The sequence below is a fragment of the Tursiops truncatus genome, chromosome 3 (assembly GCF_011762595.2).
Source record: "Tursiops truncatus isolate mTurTru1 chromosome 3, mTurTru1.mat.Y, whole genome shotgun sequence".
Lineage (NCBI taxonomy): Eukaryota > Metazoa > Chordata > Mammalia > Artiodactyla > Delphinidae > Tursiops > Tursiops truncatus.
The window spans coordinates 131,464,875-131,481,666 of record NC_047036.1 but is presented as its reverse complement, the minus strand read 5'-3'; positions in this window follow the sequence as shown (position 1 = coordinate 131,481,666).

The window sequence follows — 16,792 nt, the reverse complement described above, 5'->3', positions numbered from 1 at the left end:
AAACAGACTCTGATATTCTGATCCTTTGGTGGGAGAAACTGCAAAGTCACATTGCAGATAAGTACAGATACAGGAAGGGATGAAGAATCAGGACCATTAATTTAATCAGTCGGTTACAGTCATTAATTAGGTGACCATATATGAAAGGTTTTGTTTCTAGATTTTCTAGCTTGTTCTCTTTACCTATTTGTTCTACTCACGTGCCAGTATTCTACTGTCTTAGTTACTATAGCTTTATAATAGGTCTTAATATCTTGTAATTTTAAGTCTTCAGATTTATTGTTGCTCATGAATGTCTTATCTGTTTTTGGTTCTTTGCATTTCCATATAAATTTTACAATCAGTTTGTCAATTTCCACAAAAGATCTGTTGGGATTTTGATTGTGATTGCACTGAACTGACAATACTGAACTTTACTTGAACCATGGGCTCCTGGAAAACGGGAAACGTCAAGAAATCTCCCCCAACCTTTTGTGTTCCAGGAAAGAGCTTCCCGCTAAGAACGACTCTCTGTTACATGACTGAGAGAAGATTCACAAATGCCCACCTTGTTTACGTATGACAAATCCAGACACAGATCCTCCAAATTCCCATTCTTTGCCTCAGAAATGATTAGCTGATCCCTTTGTACTCACTGACTAATCTAGACAGAATGCCTGCCTGCTAACTTGACTGAACTAAACTTTAGTCAAGCTTCTCTCCTCCCCGTGGACTCCTGAACTTTGATCTGCCCCTAGGTTAAGCAAGCATTTGAATGTAGAACGAAGGTCACCTTTCCCAAGAATCAACTATTTACACAGAAAAACCTTCTGAACAACTATCTGACCATGCTACTTTGCTCACCTTACCTGCCTGCCCCGCTCCCCCACACCTGGTCCTTTCTAGTCTTGCTTACTCCTTACTGTAAAAGCAAAGCTTTTTTTGGCCTGACTTTTGAGATGTATGCAGATATTATTGTCAAGGCGATGCCTTGATTGCAACAGTACCCCTTTCCTTACTGCAACAGTTTTCCTCTCCTTATTTTAATGATCCCTTTGAAAAAAGTATCTCTTTACCCAAATTTGGATTTTTTGTTTTGTTTTGTTTTGTTTTTTGACAAAATGATAGGTCAATTTGAGGAGAATTAATATCTTTACAACATCAAGTGTTCCAGTCCATGAACATGGTATACTCTTCTAATTATTTAGGTCTTCCTTAATTTTTCCCAGTGATATTTTATACTTTTTAGCAGTGCGAGCATGTACAGTAACTTCCCTACATATGAACCTTCAAGTTGAGAACTTTCAAAGATGCGAACCTGTGTTCGCATGTCCAATCACATAAGTTAGTTCACGGGTCTGGTGTACATTGTCACATGCGTGCATCCTCTACAAGTGGCTGTGCTTTTGTGTACTTTACTGCACAGTACTGTATAGAGTACAGTACTACAGTATCTTTATTTCAAGCCCAGGATGTCTGGAAGCCAGTGTAAAAGCAGTGGTATATAGCCAATTGTGTTAGTTGGGTACCTAGGTTAACTTTGTTGGACTTACGAACAAAGCGGACTTATGAATGAGCTCTCAGAACAGAACTCGTTCGTATGTAGGGCACTTACTGTATCTCTTTCCTTAGTTGTATTCCTAATTAGTAGATTTTTTTTCTGGTATTATCATAGTCGTCTTTTTTTAAATTAATTTTCTAAATGTTTGTTGCTAGAGTGTATATTGATCACCTACCTAGTAATCTCACTAAAATTACTTATTAATTATGAGAGTTTGTCTATGGATTCTTTTTTTGATTTTTCATATCCACAATCATGCTATGAATAGTGACAAGTTCTTTTATTTTTCTTTCTAGTCCTCATGTTTTCTTTTTTGTAGTATTGTTTTATTGCTCTGGCTAGGACCAACAGCACAATGTTTAAATGTAACAGTGATAGCTAGCATGCTTATCTCATTCCCTATCTTAGCATAAAAGCTTTCAGTGATTCACCGTTAAGTATTATATTTGCTGTAGTTTGTTTGTATTTTTGTACCTATTTTTAATAATAGCAAGGAAATTGTAGTTTAAGAGTTTTTATCCATCACTAGAAAATACATTTGGGGGGAGGAGCTACAATGTATTCATAGAGGTGAAAACTGAGGACCATTTGTTAATTGACTCTTTAAAGATCATATGGCAAGGAAGTTGCTTCACTTCCAACCCAAATATTCTGGGTATGTCCTTTACTATTTCTCTCAAAAAGAGTATTCCCTCTTGTGTTTCTTTATATGCTTGCATATAGCAACTGAAGCATCAAATGTAAAAGCTGGAAAATCAGTAACTTACTAATACACATCCACTGGGGTGGAGAGGAGAGAATAAACTGCACAATCTTTATGGAGGGAAGTTCATGAATATTCATCAAAAGCGTTATCATATGCACATGATTTGACCCTAAGATATTTTCTTAGAAGTGATATTTTTAGGTACCAGATCCAATAAGTATGCAACTATGTATGTACAATAAGATTTGTTGAAGCACTGTTTTTTAAGAGTTAAAAAAGAAAAGGAAGTAATCCAAATACCTAGCAATAGAGGAATGGATAAATATAACTATATTAACTGCCAAATACTATATCAGTACATTAGGTTAAAAAAAAGACTGCACAAATGGAGAAAAATCCATTTTGTTAAAAAATCTGTATGTATATATATGCATATTTAAAGTGTAAAAGGGCATATTAAAACATTAGTAGCTAACATTTTATAAACCACACAAAATGTCTATAGTACATATGCTTCTACATGTGCTAAAAATAGCACCAAAAGTGATGATGACAGCAAGAAATAATATTGTCATTCACATGTCAACAGACATTTTTTCTATTTTGATTCTGATTGTTTTTATTAGCCTAAGACTGAGCTTTGGCCTTGATTAAAGTATTCATTTCTGAACAAAGTGACTCAGCGTTGGACCCTCTGGGGAAATATTAGTAGTGTGAAATTTTAGACACCGCTAGAAACTCAAACAGCATGTGGATAGCGACAATTGCTAATAAGTTCAATTATGTGCGGGCTCTGATCTCTGCTAATACCACCAAACTGTCATAACGATTACCGTTTGTGAAACACGTATATGGCTTGTCATGTGCTAAGTATTTTGCACATATTAGCTGTCCCCAGCATTCTGTAGAAGAGGAAAACTAAGGCTTGGATAAGGAACATTTATCATTTACCTATATAAATAAAATTACATTAAGAAATTCACTTACAGCATCTGTAGTATGTATACAGCAAATCAAAGAAAATTCACCTGAGATGTATATGTACAGAGCCTTAACTCTCTAATTTATAAAAGGATTTGCTGTGACTGCTTTCATATTCATCTACTCCTGTTTTGAAAGTGCACTCAAAGAACGAAGCTTTTGACATGGTAGTGATTAATTGATGTTATAATACAACAGGTCAAGCGATTTCCTTATAAATCTCCTCTAACCGATTTGATGCCCTTGAAGCATTATCAAAATAGCATTCTCTTCAGTTACTATACGCTAAAGCCCTCCCCACCCTTAATGCCATTTCTTTTCTCTGCGTCTTGTCAAATTAGTCAACGTCCCGCATTGAACAAATAAAAGACTACCCCGCCAAACTAATCTACATGGAGGAAAAGCAGATCACTGGGTGCCTGCAATTGGGAGAGAGTTTCGGGGGAAGGGGATGGACTGCAAAAGGGCTTGAGGAATGTTTTGGACGTGACAGGAATGTTCTCTATGTTAATGATGATAGTGGTAATTTCATACATGTATACATCTGTCAAAACTGAACTGTACACTTAAAATGGAAGCAGTGAATTGTACATAAATTATACCTTAATAAAGTTGATTCAACAAATTCCCTGGATAACTGTTGTACAAATACCCTCCGGAGAACTTAATGATCAAATAGCAACTCTCTTTCTCTTTCCGTGTTTTCTGAAGCTTACATCTGCAATTTTTCTAGTTCAATAAGATAGACCCCAAAGCCACTTTCCAAACAATCAAGGTATATTTTGTTTTAAATATTTCCACAATTTTAAAAAGATTTTCTAGAATTCATCCATTTTTGTTTTAGAGCTGACATTCAAACATCTGTTTGTAGCATATATCATTGCTTAGAGGAAGAAATTAGAGGTCCCAGTATCTTCTTTTAAGCCTCATCCTTGACAATGTATCACCTTGTAATTATCTCAAGCTGAAGGCAAATAAAGAGAAAAGGGAATTGAAGGAGAAATAATATGTTTTGAGGAGAGACATATTTAGACTGAAAAAAAACCCACAATCAACATTTTTCCACGTATCTAGCAGTAACACATATTGCTAGAATCTTCTGCAGCCTACAATACAGAATGAAGAAAGCCCTCAGATTTTTAAAGGTTTGTGAAATCAGTCAGAATAATCACGACTTTTATGGCGGGTAAGGTATTCCTGAGTCTTGAAGGATAAACATGTGGAGCTATCCACCCACCCACCCCCACCCAACCAGCGTTAATAAAAATAACACACATCATTTCTTCAAAAAATAAAAAATCACAAACAACTAAAACACTAGAACTAGATTGAAATTAGGATTTCAAAAATCGAACACATCTTGCTATGGGACAGAAAGAAATTGCTTTTTTATTTCCCAAAGATTCTTTATCTCTTGGCACATAAAAAAAATGGCATAAGATTGTCCTTGGAGATGTTCCTATTTTTCTTCCCACTCTTCGTATCTATAGTATACTGCTATTTGAACAGAGCCTACAAGTAAATGATTCTATGTCCTTTTTCCATAGAACTGACACAAGCATATTAAAATATAAAAGCTAGACAGTTTTGCCTGGCCCGAGTTGATAAAATAGGAGAATGCACAATGACATCCCAAGTCTGTGAATTCAGTAGATTCAGTCATGCTGCCACCAAGCGCCGAACTCACCGCCACCACCCAATGAAAGGTTCTTAAGTGAAATCCCTACTCCACCACACTAAGCTAAAACCAAGAGAAATCAAAAAGACGGGGACTTTTCGAACCACTTCCTGAAAGTGGTTCACTTGGCACCCAACAGTAACTCTACTTATATTGGTACTATGACAGTAAGTAACTTCTTTTACTTTTTAAAAAAATAAGACAAATGATCCACAGAAAAGAGCCACCATGAGTGCTTATTTAGGTAAGGATGTGTCCAACTGAAATGAACACAAATCTTTCCTCTTCAAAGTGAGAGCACAGCCAGTTTGTATCCTTAACATATAACCTAATTTACTTTCCTCATTATTGATTAGTACCATCAGAATTATATTAATTGACCTTCGTAGGAAGTCTAAATAACAGCTTATCTTTCTGAGCCCATGACTTCCAAGTGAATTTATTTGGAGCATTATTTCCATTTTTCTTTTATGCACAAGTTGTTACTGACTCTGTATTTATTTTGTCAAAAGATAAATTAAAACCAGAAACTCCTTGTTACTTTTTAATTTCCACTGAGTCACAGTCTCTTAGAGTAATACATTTTCCTATGTTAATTATTATATCTTTGGATAATATTCTTTGCAGGAGGACAGGGATATGATTGATGAAAACTGGCTTTGTGTGAAGAACAGAAATGGGACTATATTGGTAGTAAAAAAAACAGTGTAGTTGGTGATATTAACATACACAAAATATTTTTTCTGAATAGAATGCTCTCAAAAAATAAGAGCCAGCATAGGGAACTATATTCAATATCTTGCAATAACCTATAATGGAAACAAATCTGAAAAAGAATATATATACACACATATATACATACATATATATGCATATATGTATGTATATAATATATATATTTGAATCTCTTTGCTGTACAGCTGAAACTAACACAACATTGTAAATCAACTACTACACTTCAATAAAAGAAAAAAAACTAAGAGCTAGATGCATTCATACATTTTTTCTCTTATTTCTTCAGTCAATTTTTTACTACTGTTTTTCTGTACATTCAGAGCTGGCATGCATAGTAAACGCTTAAAAGAGTGCCTATATATTAGGAAAATTTAGGATGATATACTTAATAAATACTTAGTAATTAAACCTAAATACAATTCACCTTAAATACTCTTGGTTCCTGGATAATGTCTTCCCCCTACTCACCCATCAAACCTACTCTAGACTAACAATCATGTTGGTATCACTGAAATGTATTAGTGTCTCTTTAACCACTTTTATACTGTTGCTTCATTTTGTACGTCATCTTCTCATTACCAAATCTTCCCTGGACTCACTTCTCCCTCCCAGTAGGTTTACTGTTCTTGTTCACCTAATCACTTTTTCATCTTTTCAACTCTCACTCTCAAACCCCTAACAATAGGTATTTCCTAAGAGTCAATTATCAGCTGTAACTTATTCTCTGTCTACATTCCTTCCCCATGAAACCTATTCTGTTCTTACAACCACGACCATTATCAATGTCCTTCTGGAACTTGAGATGAGAAGCCGTGAAGTTTTTGACATCTTCCTGCCACTCACATATGCACTTGTCAAGTTCCCTTGGGGAGTCCTTCAAAACACTGTTGAGATCTTGCTTTTCCCATTCCCCCTACCTTATGTACCACAACCCTATGTCGTGCAGCCCTCTAAAACTAACAACAGTCTATAAATTCCAAAATTTCAGACTTTGAATTAAATCTTTCAGTTTGTCTCAGGCCTGAATCATCACTAGCCTCTTGCCTGACAAAACCAATACTGAAAAATATGGGTGGATCAAAAAAGCATGCCCAATCACAGGAACAAAGCCTTTAATTCGATGAGGTAGGTAGTAGGAAGCCACTGTAGTATTCTTTTTTGGTATGACATCAATATTTTCAGAATGCTGTCATTGGACGACCCATTTCTCTGGGATTATAGAATGGATTGAATATTTAGTGGCAAGTGTAAAAGCCATATTACTAGAGGAGTCTAGGCAGAATATGACATCCTGAGTGATAACGTTTGATAATCATGTTTTCATTATTGCTTCATATTATCTTTTTGTTCTGTTCAGATTGATCTCTAATGCTGCCATCCCAGAATCACTCCAATTCCTCTGCTATGCCCACCCCGTCACCTACCTTTATCCATCCCTCCATTCACTTGAAATGTCCTTCCTCTCCGTCTGATTTTTTTTTTTTTTTTTTTAACAACAGCTCAATTCTTACATCTTTTCATGGCCTGTGTCAAATCTTAATCTCCTCCAGGATACTTGTGCAGAAACAATACAGCAAAGAGGTTATAAGCTAGAGTTCTGGAGCCAGAATACCTGCATTGCAAAGTTGGCTTCCCTCATGCCCTACAGTGGACTGGTGGGCAAATTACTGGACTTGCCTGAGCTTTGAGTCTTCATTTGTGATAGAGGGGTATGAGAAGTATCCAACCATGGGGTTTACTCTAAGTATTCAATGAGATAAACCATGTGAAAAGCTGAGCACTAATCCTGGCACAGAATGTGAGCTCAATACTTCTCAGATAGTATCATCGGCATTGTTGCTTTTCTCCTCATCCCTGCGTGTTTCTTTTTCCCTTCTATGGATTCCTGTAATACCTCAAAATTTAAAAATATTTCGGTACTCATTAATCCAAAATTAGGTAGGCTGCCAGTTAACTTTTATACACAGATAAGGGCAGAAACCATGTCCTCAATTCTTTGTACAGCTTCCTAATAATTACATTAGTGTTATTAGTAATGAGTCACCCCCACCATTTATTTAGTAACTAGTATGTTTACACCAGGCACTGTGCTTACCATTTTTTTTTTTTAACTGGGGTATAGTTGTTTTACAATGTTGTGTTAGTTTCTACTGTACAGCAAAGTGGAGTTCCCTGTGCTACACAGCAGATTCTCATTAGCTAGCTATTTTATACACATTAGTGTATATATGTCAATCCCAACCTCCCAAATCTTCTCACCCCACCTTCCCCCCTTGGTGTCCATACGTTCATTCTCTACATCTGTGTCTCTATTTCTGCCTTGCAAACCGGTTCATCTGCACCATTTTTTTAGTCCACGTACCATTTTTAATACACTTCATGCAGGCAATCATTATCCCACTACCAGACGGGCATCACCATCTCCCTTTCAGAGGTAAGGAAAAAAAGCATAGAGGGTTATAGAACAGAGAGCAACACACAGAAAAAGTGCTTGCGTGCTTTTAAAACTGAGTTAACTTTGCCAGAGCCAAATAGCATGGCCTCAAATGCAATGTTCTTTCCTTAGATTCCCTTACCGCCAGCTCTTAACTCAAAGTTCACCTTCTCAAAGAGTCCTTCTGCAACCATTTATCTAAAGTGGGCCTCTCCCCTCTGCCAACTCATTACCTCTTCAATATATTTCTTGATTCTTATCTCGACTTGAAAGTATCTTGCTTGATTTTTTCATTGGTTGTTTTTTCCAATTAAAATTTCAACCCCTTGAGTACAGATTTTTTTTTCTGCCTTTTGCTCACTGAGGTACCATGAGCTTAGTGCCTAGCACACAGTAAGCACTCAATAAATACTGAATGACTGAACTATTTTAACTGCACAGAATATAGCTGTGTATACTTTACAATGAGCATTCAAATCCCTTAAGCCTGATGTAAACCCAGCAAGAATAAGTAGGCTCCTTGTATGTATGAGAAAACTGGGACTCAACAAGGTTTCCTGACTTTGTCAAGTCATAAAACTAGTAATTGCAGGTGCAACACAAAGAACTCAATTTTCCATATGATTGATCGTCATTAAAAAAGTATAGACACAGTGTTTTCATAAAATTTACTATCAAAGGGATAATGATTAAAGGTCAAGTTAACTATAAAAGAAGTCATTACTTCATTATTTTAAAGGAAAGGAAGTAAATTTAGATATTTAATATGCTTTGGGAAATTTTAGGATTTCACTAAGATTTTTCTGCATCAATAGTAGTTAAAAGGGCATTGGAATGGGAGTAATCAAAAATGATTCTATGCATGAAAGCAATAATGTATAAAGACATCAAGTTAACCTTGTGTATTGAAACAAATGCAAATGCTTATGTACTTACTGAGTTTATCTACCCTCTTTTTCCCGAATATAACAGCATTCAGCAAAATGACAATTATTTTCCCTTTTGATTTTTATTCCTTTCAGTTGAATAACTTATTTATTTTTGTCAAGAATAGAAATGCCATTAATTTGGATATTTGTGTATTTGTGCATGCACCAATGCACTGAAGCACTATAGCTATCATCAAGCTCTTGCAAAGAAGGTTAGTAAAAACCATTTTAAAATAATTTTACACTGCATACCAGGAAATGTTTTCTTAGCAAGTGAGCATGATTCTTTTTTGTCCTTTTATTTTGGTTATATATAATAAAGTGGGTTATAATCAAGCCGTATTGAACTTTTTGTTTTTTTGTGTGTGTGTTTTTTTTTGCAGTATGCGGGCCTCTCACTGTTGTGGCCTCTCCCGTTGTGGAGCACAGGCTCCGGACGCGCAGGCTCAGCGGCCATGGCTCACAGGCCCAGCCGCTCTGCGGCATGTGGGAGCTTCCCCGACCGGGGCACGAACCCGTGTCCCCTGCCTCGGCAGGCGGACTCTCAACCACTTCGCCACCAGGGAAGTCCCATATTGAACTTTTAAAAATCTATTCACATTGGCTAAATTTCTTCCAATATTCAGAAATTTCAATTTTTATTACTAATTTATTTTGCTTAATATCGATTTGCCTGTGTCAGAGGTTTTAAAAATAGCTAATGGGTTATTAATCTTTAAAATCAAATAAACAGTATCAAATTTACATTAATGCATGAATTAGAAAGGTTTTTTTGATTTGTCATACAATATTTGGTAATAGTGATTTTACTCTTACAAACCAACCTATGATATGAAACAAATTTCAGAACAGATTATCAATGTAAATTTCTCTTCATTCCTGTACTGCTAATAATATGTATGAAGATAAAATAAACGTATACAAATCTACGTTAAAAACACTATTATTTATGATAAAATTTCTCTTACAAGTGTTCATACTTCCTGGGATTGGAAAATGTTTAGCCAGAAATAAGGAGAATTATTCAGAGAAAGAAAAGAATGTGGATGACAACTCAAATGTCACATAAGCCTCCTGCAGACCAAAAGTTAATTTTCTGTAAGCCTTGAAAGGATTCCACTGGATAGAAAAGTTGAATGGTAAGGTTTCAATTAAAACAAACTTCATGTGTAGGTTACCAAGTCAGAGGATTTTGGATTTGAAAGGAGCTTTAGGGCTATCAAACCCAATCTCATTGTTTTATGAATGAGGAATCAGAGAACCAGAGGACTTGAGGAACTGGCCAGGATCACAGTGTTTTGGTTTTTGGTTTTGTTTTTAATTTATTTTATTTTTAATTTATTTATTTTTGGCTGCATTGGGTCTTTGTTGCTGCATGCAGGCTTTCTCTAGCTGTGGCGAGCAGGGGCACTCTTCATTGCGGTGCTCAGGCTTCTCATTGCGGTGGCTTCTCTTGTTGTGGAGCATAGGCTCTAGGCACACGGGCTTCAGTAGTCATAGCAGTAGTTGTGGCACACGGGCTTAGTTGCTCCGCAGTATGGGGGATCTTCCAGGACCAGGGCTCAAACCTGTGTTCTCTGCATTGGCAAGCAGATTCTTAACCACTGCGCCACTAGGGAAGTCCCAGGATCACAGTTAATAAATGGTAAGACCACAATTGAAAAGAATGCCTCCAACTCCCTGGTTGAGAGCAGATGTGTTTATCAATGAGCAGCGGCTACAATTCTGAATCTAGTATCACCAACTGTTGATTTAGGAGGAGTTATTTTCCCTCTCTAAGCCTGAGTTTCCTCGCCTATACAGTGCATGTCAAATTGTACCCACCACAAAAGTTACTGACTGCTTATAGCCTGGGTTTAATAACTTCATCATCATCACTGCTGTCCCACAGTTGCTTCTCATTGCATTGTATGTACACTGGGACACTGCCTCTAGGACTAGATTTGAAAGGCACAACAAGGATTCCCCAAACCATCTCCTACTATATTATACTCATTTTTAATTTAACTTTTTATTTAAAAATAATTCTAGATTTACAATAGTGTTGCAGAGATATTACAGTGGGCTACTGTGTATCTGTCACCAAGCCTGTCCTAATGTCCACATCTTATATAACCACGTTACAGTCAACAAGCCTAAGAAATTAACACTGGTACAATACTTTTTTAATTAAAATGTTTCCATTAAGTATATGTATTCCATTAAGAATTTATTTGGATTTCCCCAATTTGTCTTTCATTGTCCTCCTTCTGTTCCAGGATTCAATCCAGGATACCACACTGCATTTAGTATGACCAAGGCCTTAAATTAGACTTTATCTGAATCATATTAATAAAGTACCTGGGGGGCTTCCCTGGTGGCTCAGTGGTTGAGAGTCCGCCTGCCGATGCAGGGGACACGGGTTTGCACCCCAGTCTGGGAAGATCCCACATGCCGCGGAGCGGCTAGGCCCATGAGCCATGGCTGCTGAGCCTGCGTGTCCAGAGCCTGTGCTCCGCGACGGTAGAGGCCACAAGAGTGAGAGGTCCGCATACCGCAAAAAACAAAAAACAAAAAAAACAAAGTACTTGTTGCAATCCCTATCAAATTACCAATAGCATTTTTCACAGACTTAGACCAAAAAAATTTACAGGTTGTATGGAAACACAAAACACCCCAAATAGCCAAAGCAATCTTGAGAAAGAAAAATGCAGCTGGAGGAATGAGGCTCCCTGGCTTCAGACTATACTACAAAGCTATAGTAATCAAAACAGCATGATACTGGCACAAAAACAGACACATAAATTAATGGAAGAGAATAGAGAGCCCAGAAATAAACCCACAAACTTATGGTCAATTAATCTATGACAAAGGAGGCAGGAATATACAATGTAGAAAAGACAGCCTCTTCAATCAGTGGTGCTGGGGAAACAGGGCAGCTACATGTAAAAGAATGAAATTAGAACACTCCCTAACACCACACACAAAAATAAACTCAAAATGGATTAAAGATCTAAATGTAAGGCCAGATACTATAAAACTCTTAGAGGAAAACATAGGAAGAACACTCTCTGACGTAAATCACAGCAAGATCTTTTTTGACCCACCTCCTAGAGTAATGAAGACAAAAACAAAAATAAACAAATGGGACCTAATTAAACTCAAAAGATTATTCACAGCAAAGGAAACCATAAGCAAACTGAAAAGACAACCCACAGAATGGGAGAAATTATTTGCAAACAAACCAACCAACAAGGGATTAACCTCCAGAATATACAAACAGCTCATGCAGCTCAATATCAAAAAACCAAACAACCTAATCAAAAAATGGGCAGAAGATCAAAATAGACATTTCTCTGAAGAGGACATACAGATGGCCAAGAGACACATAAAAAGATGCTCAACATCACCAATAATTAGAGAAATGCAAATCAAAACTATAATGAAGTATCACCTCACACTGGTCAGAATGGCCATCATCAAAAAGTCTACAAACAATAAATGCTGGAGAGCGTATGGAGAAAAAGGAACCCTCCTACACTGTTGGTGGGAACGTAAATTGGTACAGCCACTATGGAGACCAGTATGGAGGTTCCTTCAGAAAACTAAAAATAGAGCTACCACATAATCCATCAATCCCACTCCTGGGCATGTATCTGGAAAAAACCATTATTTGAAAAGATAAATACACTCCACTGTTCGCTGCAGCACTATTTACGGTAGCCGAGACATGGAAGCAACCTAAATGCTGATTGACAGAGGAAAGGATAAAGAAGATGTGGTACATATATACAACGGAATACTACTCAACCATAAAAAAGAACGAAATAGTGCAATTTGCAGCAACATGAATGGACCTAGAGATTGTCATACTGAGTTTAGTAAGTCAGACACAGAAAGACAAACATCATATGATATTGCTTATATGTGGAATCTAAAAAAGTGGTACAAATGAACTTATTTACAAAACAGAAATAGAGTCACAGATGTAAAAAGCAAACATAGGTTACCAGGGGAAAAGTGAGGACATAAATTGGGAGATTGGGATTGACATATACACGCTACTGTATATAAAATAGATAACTAACAAGGACCTACTGTATAGCACAGGGAACTCTAGTGAATACTCTGTAATGACCTATATGGGAAAAGAACCTAAAAGAAAGTAGATATATGTATATGTATAAATGATTCACTTTGCTGTAGAGCAGAAATTAACACAGTAGAGTAAATCAACTATACTTTAATAAAAATTTTAAAAAACACTGTAAAAAAAAGAAAGTACCTGTTCAGATCTATTGATTAAAATCAAGGAGCTTACAGGTAAGCAGAGAACATTGTGGATGGATTCACTTCATCCATTACAGTAAGTGCTATAGCGTTGTGTTAACCAACCCACCAGCGATTAAAAATGAAATGCCATTAGACCTTTGAGGATCCACCTAGCACAGCATAGATGCTCTATCTTTCATTTATAAATTAAGTTCTTGAAAAACCAAGAGAAAACAGCAGACATGGGCACCTCTGATTAACATGCTTTGGTATCCTATTTTCCTCCTTTGGGAATTACATATTTCTGTTTCTAATGCCCAAGCCACAGACATATCCTTTAAATTAAGAAAAAACTCCTGCCCACAGAAATCAGACAGATCCTAAAACAGGTCACTCATTCACCAAGGAAACAGAAGGTTATTCCCCAGCTTGGAAATGAACTAACAGTGTACCTAATGGAAGATGTCTGGCAACATTTTATAAATGCCCATATTCTTCCAAGTACTAATTCCAAGCACTGCAAAGAGAAAGCACTTGTGGAGAACTATGGAAAAGCAGCAATTTCTTGTCATGCAAAACCCACATGGGGATTTATGGGGAGATGGAACGTGATTACAGTCTGGGGCGCAGCCAGGCTAGGAGGGTAACAGGGTGATGGTCTCTGCCCATGTTAACAAATGACTTTCCCGGCGTGACTGATATTTCACTGCTCCTCCTCCTAATTTGTTTCACCTGGCTCTGCATCACAGCTACAGAGGAGCAAGAAGGACTATAAATAGGACTTCTGCCACTGCCTCACTGGCAGAAGTTGGAGGGAGAGGACACTGAGAAGACCTAATTCAGGAAGTTCTGATGTCACAAAAGTACTGGCTCCCTGGCAAGTGCTGTCATCCCCCTGCTATTCCATTCTTGCATGACTGCTGCAGGAATCAAAGTAAGAACATTTACCGAACACTTACTATGCCCAGACACTCTGTCGAATACATCAGGGTCAAAATTTACCCACTACAACTCGGGGGGGGGCAAAAGAAAATTCAACTCTGCATTTTTTACCATTGATGTCATCCCGTTCCCAGTCCTCCTCGCCAAGAATGGTATAAAATCTTGGTGTTATGAGAGAAATATATCTTTCTTCTGGCTTGAAACTTAGTTTTCTTGAAGCATTATCCCATATTTCAGAGATCTTCCATACCTACGGACTGGCTCCAAAAGAATTCTTACTTGACATCATGGCAGAGAGGGTACTGCCTCTCAGGGTCTTGCAGGATCCTCAGTGACTATAATGGTGTCATGCATGGACTGTTCGCTAACAGGCTCTAGGTCCAGAGGCTCCTGCTTTGTGACTCTATCTATCTCCCTTCAGCCCTTGCTTGTGCTGATTCACCAGGGCCTGGCTGCAAAGCCCCTGGTCATCCACCGGTGGGGAGCTTACCAGCCAATACTTGCACCCCTCTTCAGCTGAGGCCCTTGGAAATTCCCCATTCCCATCAGACTACAGAGTTTACTATCTCAGCAACAGCACCCCCGTCACACACGTAAACTGCTCTCCCTGATTCCATTCTGCCCCCTCACAGCACAGACCCCACGCAGCAGGCAGAGTGATTCTTTCCAAGTGACAATCAGATCATGTCATTACACGGCTCCAAACCCTCCATGGCTCTCCACTGAACTGAGAATAAAACCCACAATTCTTGCCAAGGCCTATAAGGCTTTATGTGGTCTAGAAACAGCCCTCCACCGCCTCCCTTGATGACTAACCTACCAACTCCCCTTTGCTCACTCAGTTCCAGCCACACTGGCTTCCTTCCTATTCTTCCAACAAACCAAACATATTCCCACCACAGGGCGTTTGCACAGGCTCTTAGCTACTCAGTCCACTTCGAACATTTCCCTCCAGAACTCACATGCTGATACTCTGCTGTCTCAGGGTGACCTTCTGTCCACCCTATCTGAAATAGCACCCCACCTCTATCCTCTGCAGCCCCTGCTTCGTTTTTCTTCACAGCACTTCTAACCATCTGACATCTTACACAGTAATATGCTTGTTTACAGTTTCTCCTGCTCCAAATCAAAAGAAATAAAAAGCAGATACCCCGTTTTTGACTAATTATCAACAACCCTTTGAGGTTGATTTCAAGATTGCCATCATTTCCATTGTACAGGAGACAAAATGAAGTTCAGTGAGTTAAAGTGATTTGCAGAAGCAAATAATGAAAAAGATTGTGTTTCTACCCCAAGGAAGAACCAAAGTATACACAATGTGCAGTTATGTAAAGGAGTGAATGTGAAAAGAAGACTGCCAACGACTTACCCAGGATCCCAGAGCACTGGGGCCCAAGAGAAGGCCTGACGGAGCGGAGCGTGGTAAGTAAGCCGGCGAGTACTCAGCTATAATTCCGCCCTTTCCTGTAAACAAACCTTCGGGAGGCCTGTTCATTTTTCAGGCGGTCAAAGGAGCAGCTGTACTGCAGATAATCCAGGAGCCTGGGGGCAATTAGTTTCAATGTTTTGACAGTGAGAAAGTGGGAAAGCCTCAGCATTTTAGGAACTGTTGTCATGTTTGGGAAGTTCTTTATTAGGCCTCAAGATCAGCTGTTTCTCACCTCAGTTGTTTTGATTCCCCCTTACAAGGGCTGATGCCCTAAGCCTCACTTCCTCCATAAACACACTCATCACCTCCAGGACATGCAGAGGGTGGGCGGGAAGGCTCCAGGTCAGCAGCCCACTGACTGCTGATTACACACGTCCATTTCTTCCTGCTGAACCTCTACTCCTTGAGAGCCCAGCCTGAGGCTGACTCCTTTCCATGTCCCCGAGAACCTGGCAGAGAACGGGTATGCAGTGAATCTCTGTTATCTCGGATTGGCAGTTCACTTAATCAGGGCAGTCCTGGTTTTCTAATCTGCCAAATGGGGACAGTGAAGCTCTCTATAAAGATTATTAGGATCAACAAATGAAATCAAATGGATCTTTTTTTTTAACAACACAAACAAGATGTATTGGTTTTCTTCAACTTTAAAAGGTGAAGTATGTTGTGAGCCTTTTAGGGGGCACGGCTTTATGGAACTTGTCAGGGAACACAGTTTTGGAGAAGGAAAAGTTCAGGTTTTTGTTAGAGCTACTCATTCATTCAGAGGGGTGACACTTAAGAAAGGAAGAAAATTAAATTTACATTTGCCCAAGGAGTTAGTAAGCATTCTAATATATTCTAATATGCTCCATCTGATTACAAAAAAGCCATACTGAAGGGGCTTCCCTGGTGGCGCAGTGGTTGAGAGTCCGCCTGCCGATGCAGGGGACACGGGTTCGTGCCCCGGTCCGGGAAGATCCCACATGCCGCGGAGCGGCTGGGCCCGTGAGCCATGGCCGCTGAGCCTGCACGTCCGGAGCCTGTGCTCTGCAACGGGAGAGGCCACAATAGAGAGAGGCCCGCGTACCGCAAAAAAAAAAAAAAAAAAAAGCCATACTTAAAATTAATAATATTGCCTTACATCAGTCTAATACTTAAGAGTATTTACTTGTTCTAACCAGAGAGTCC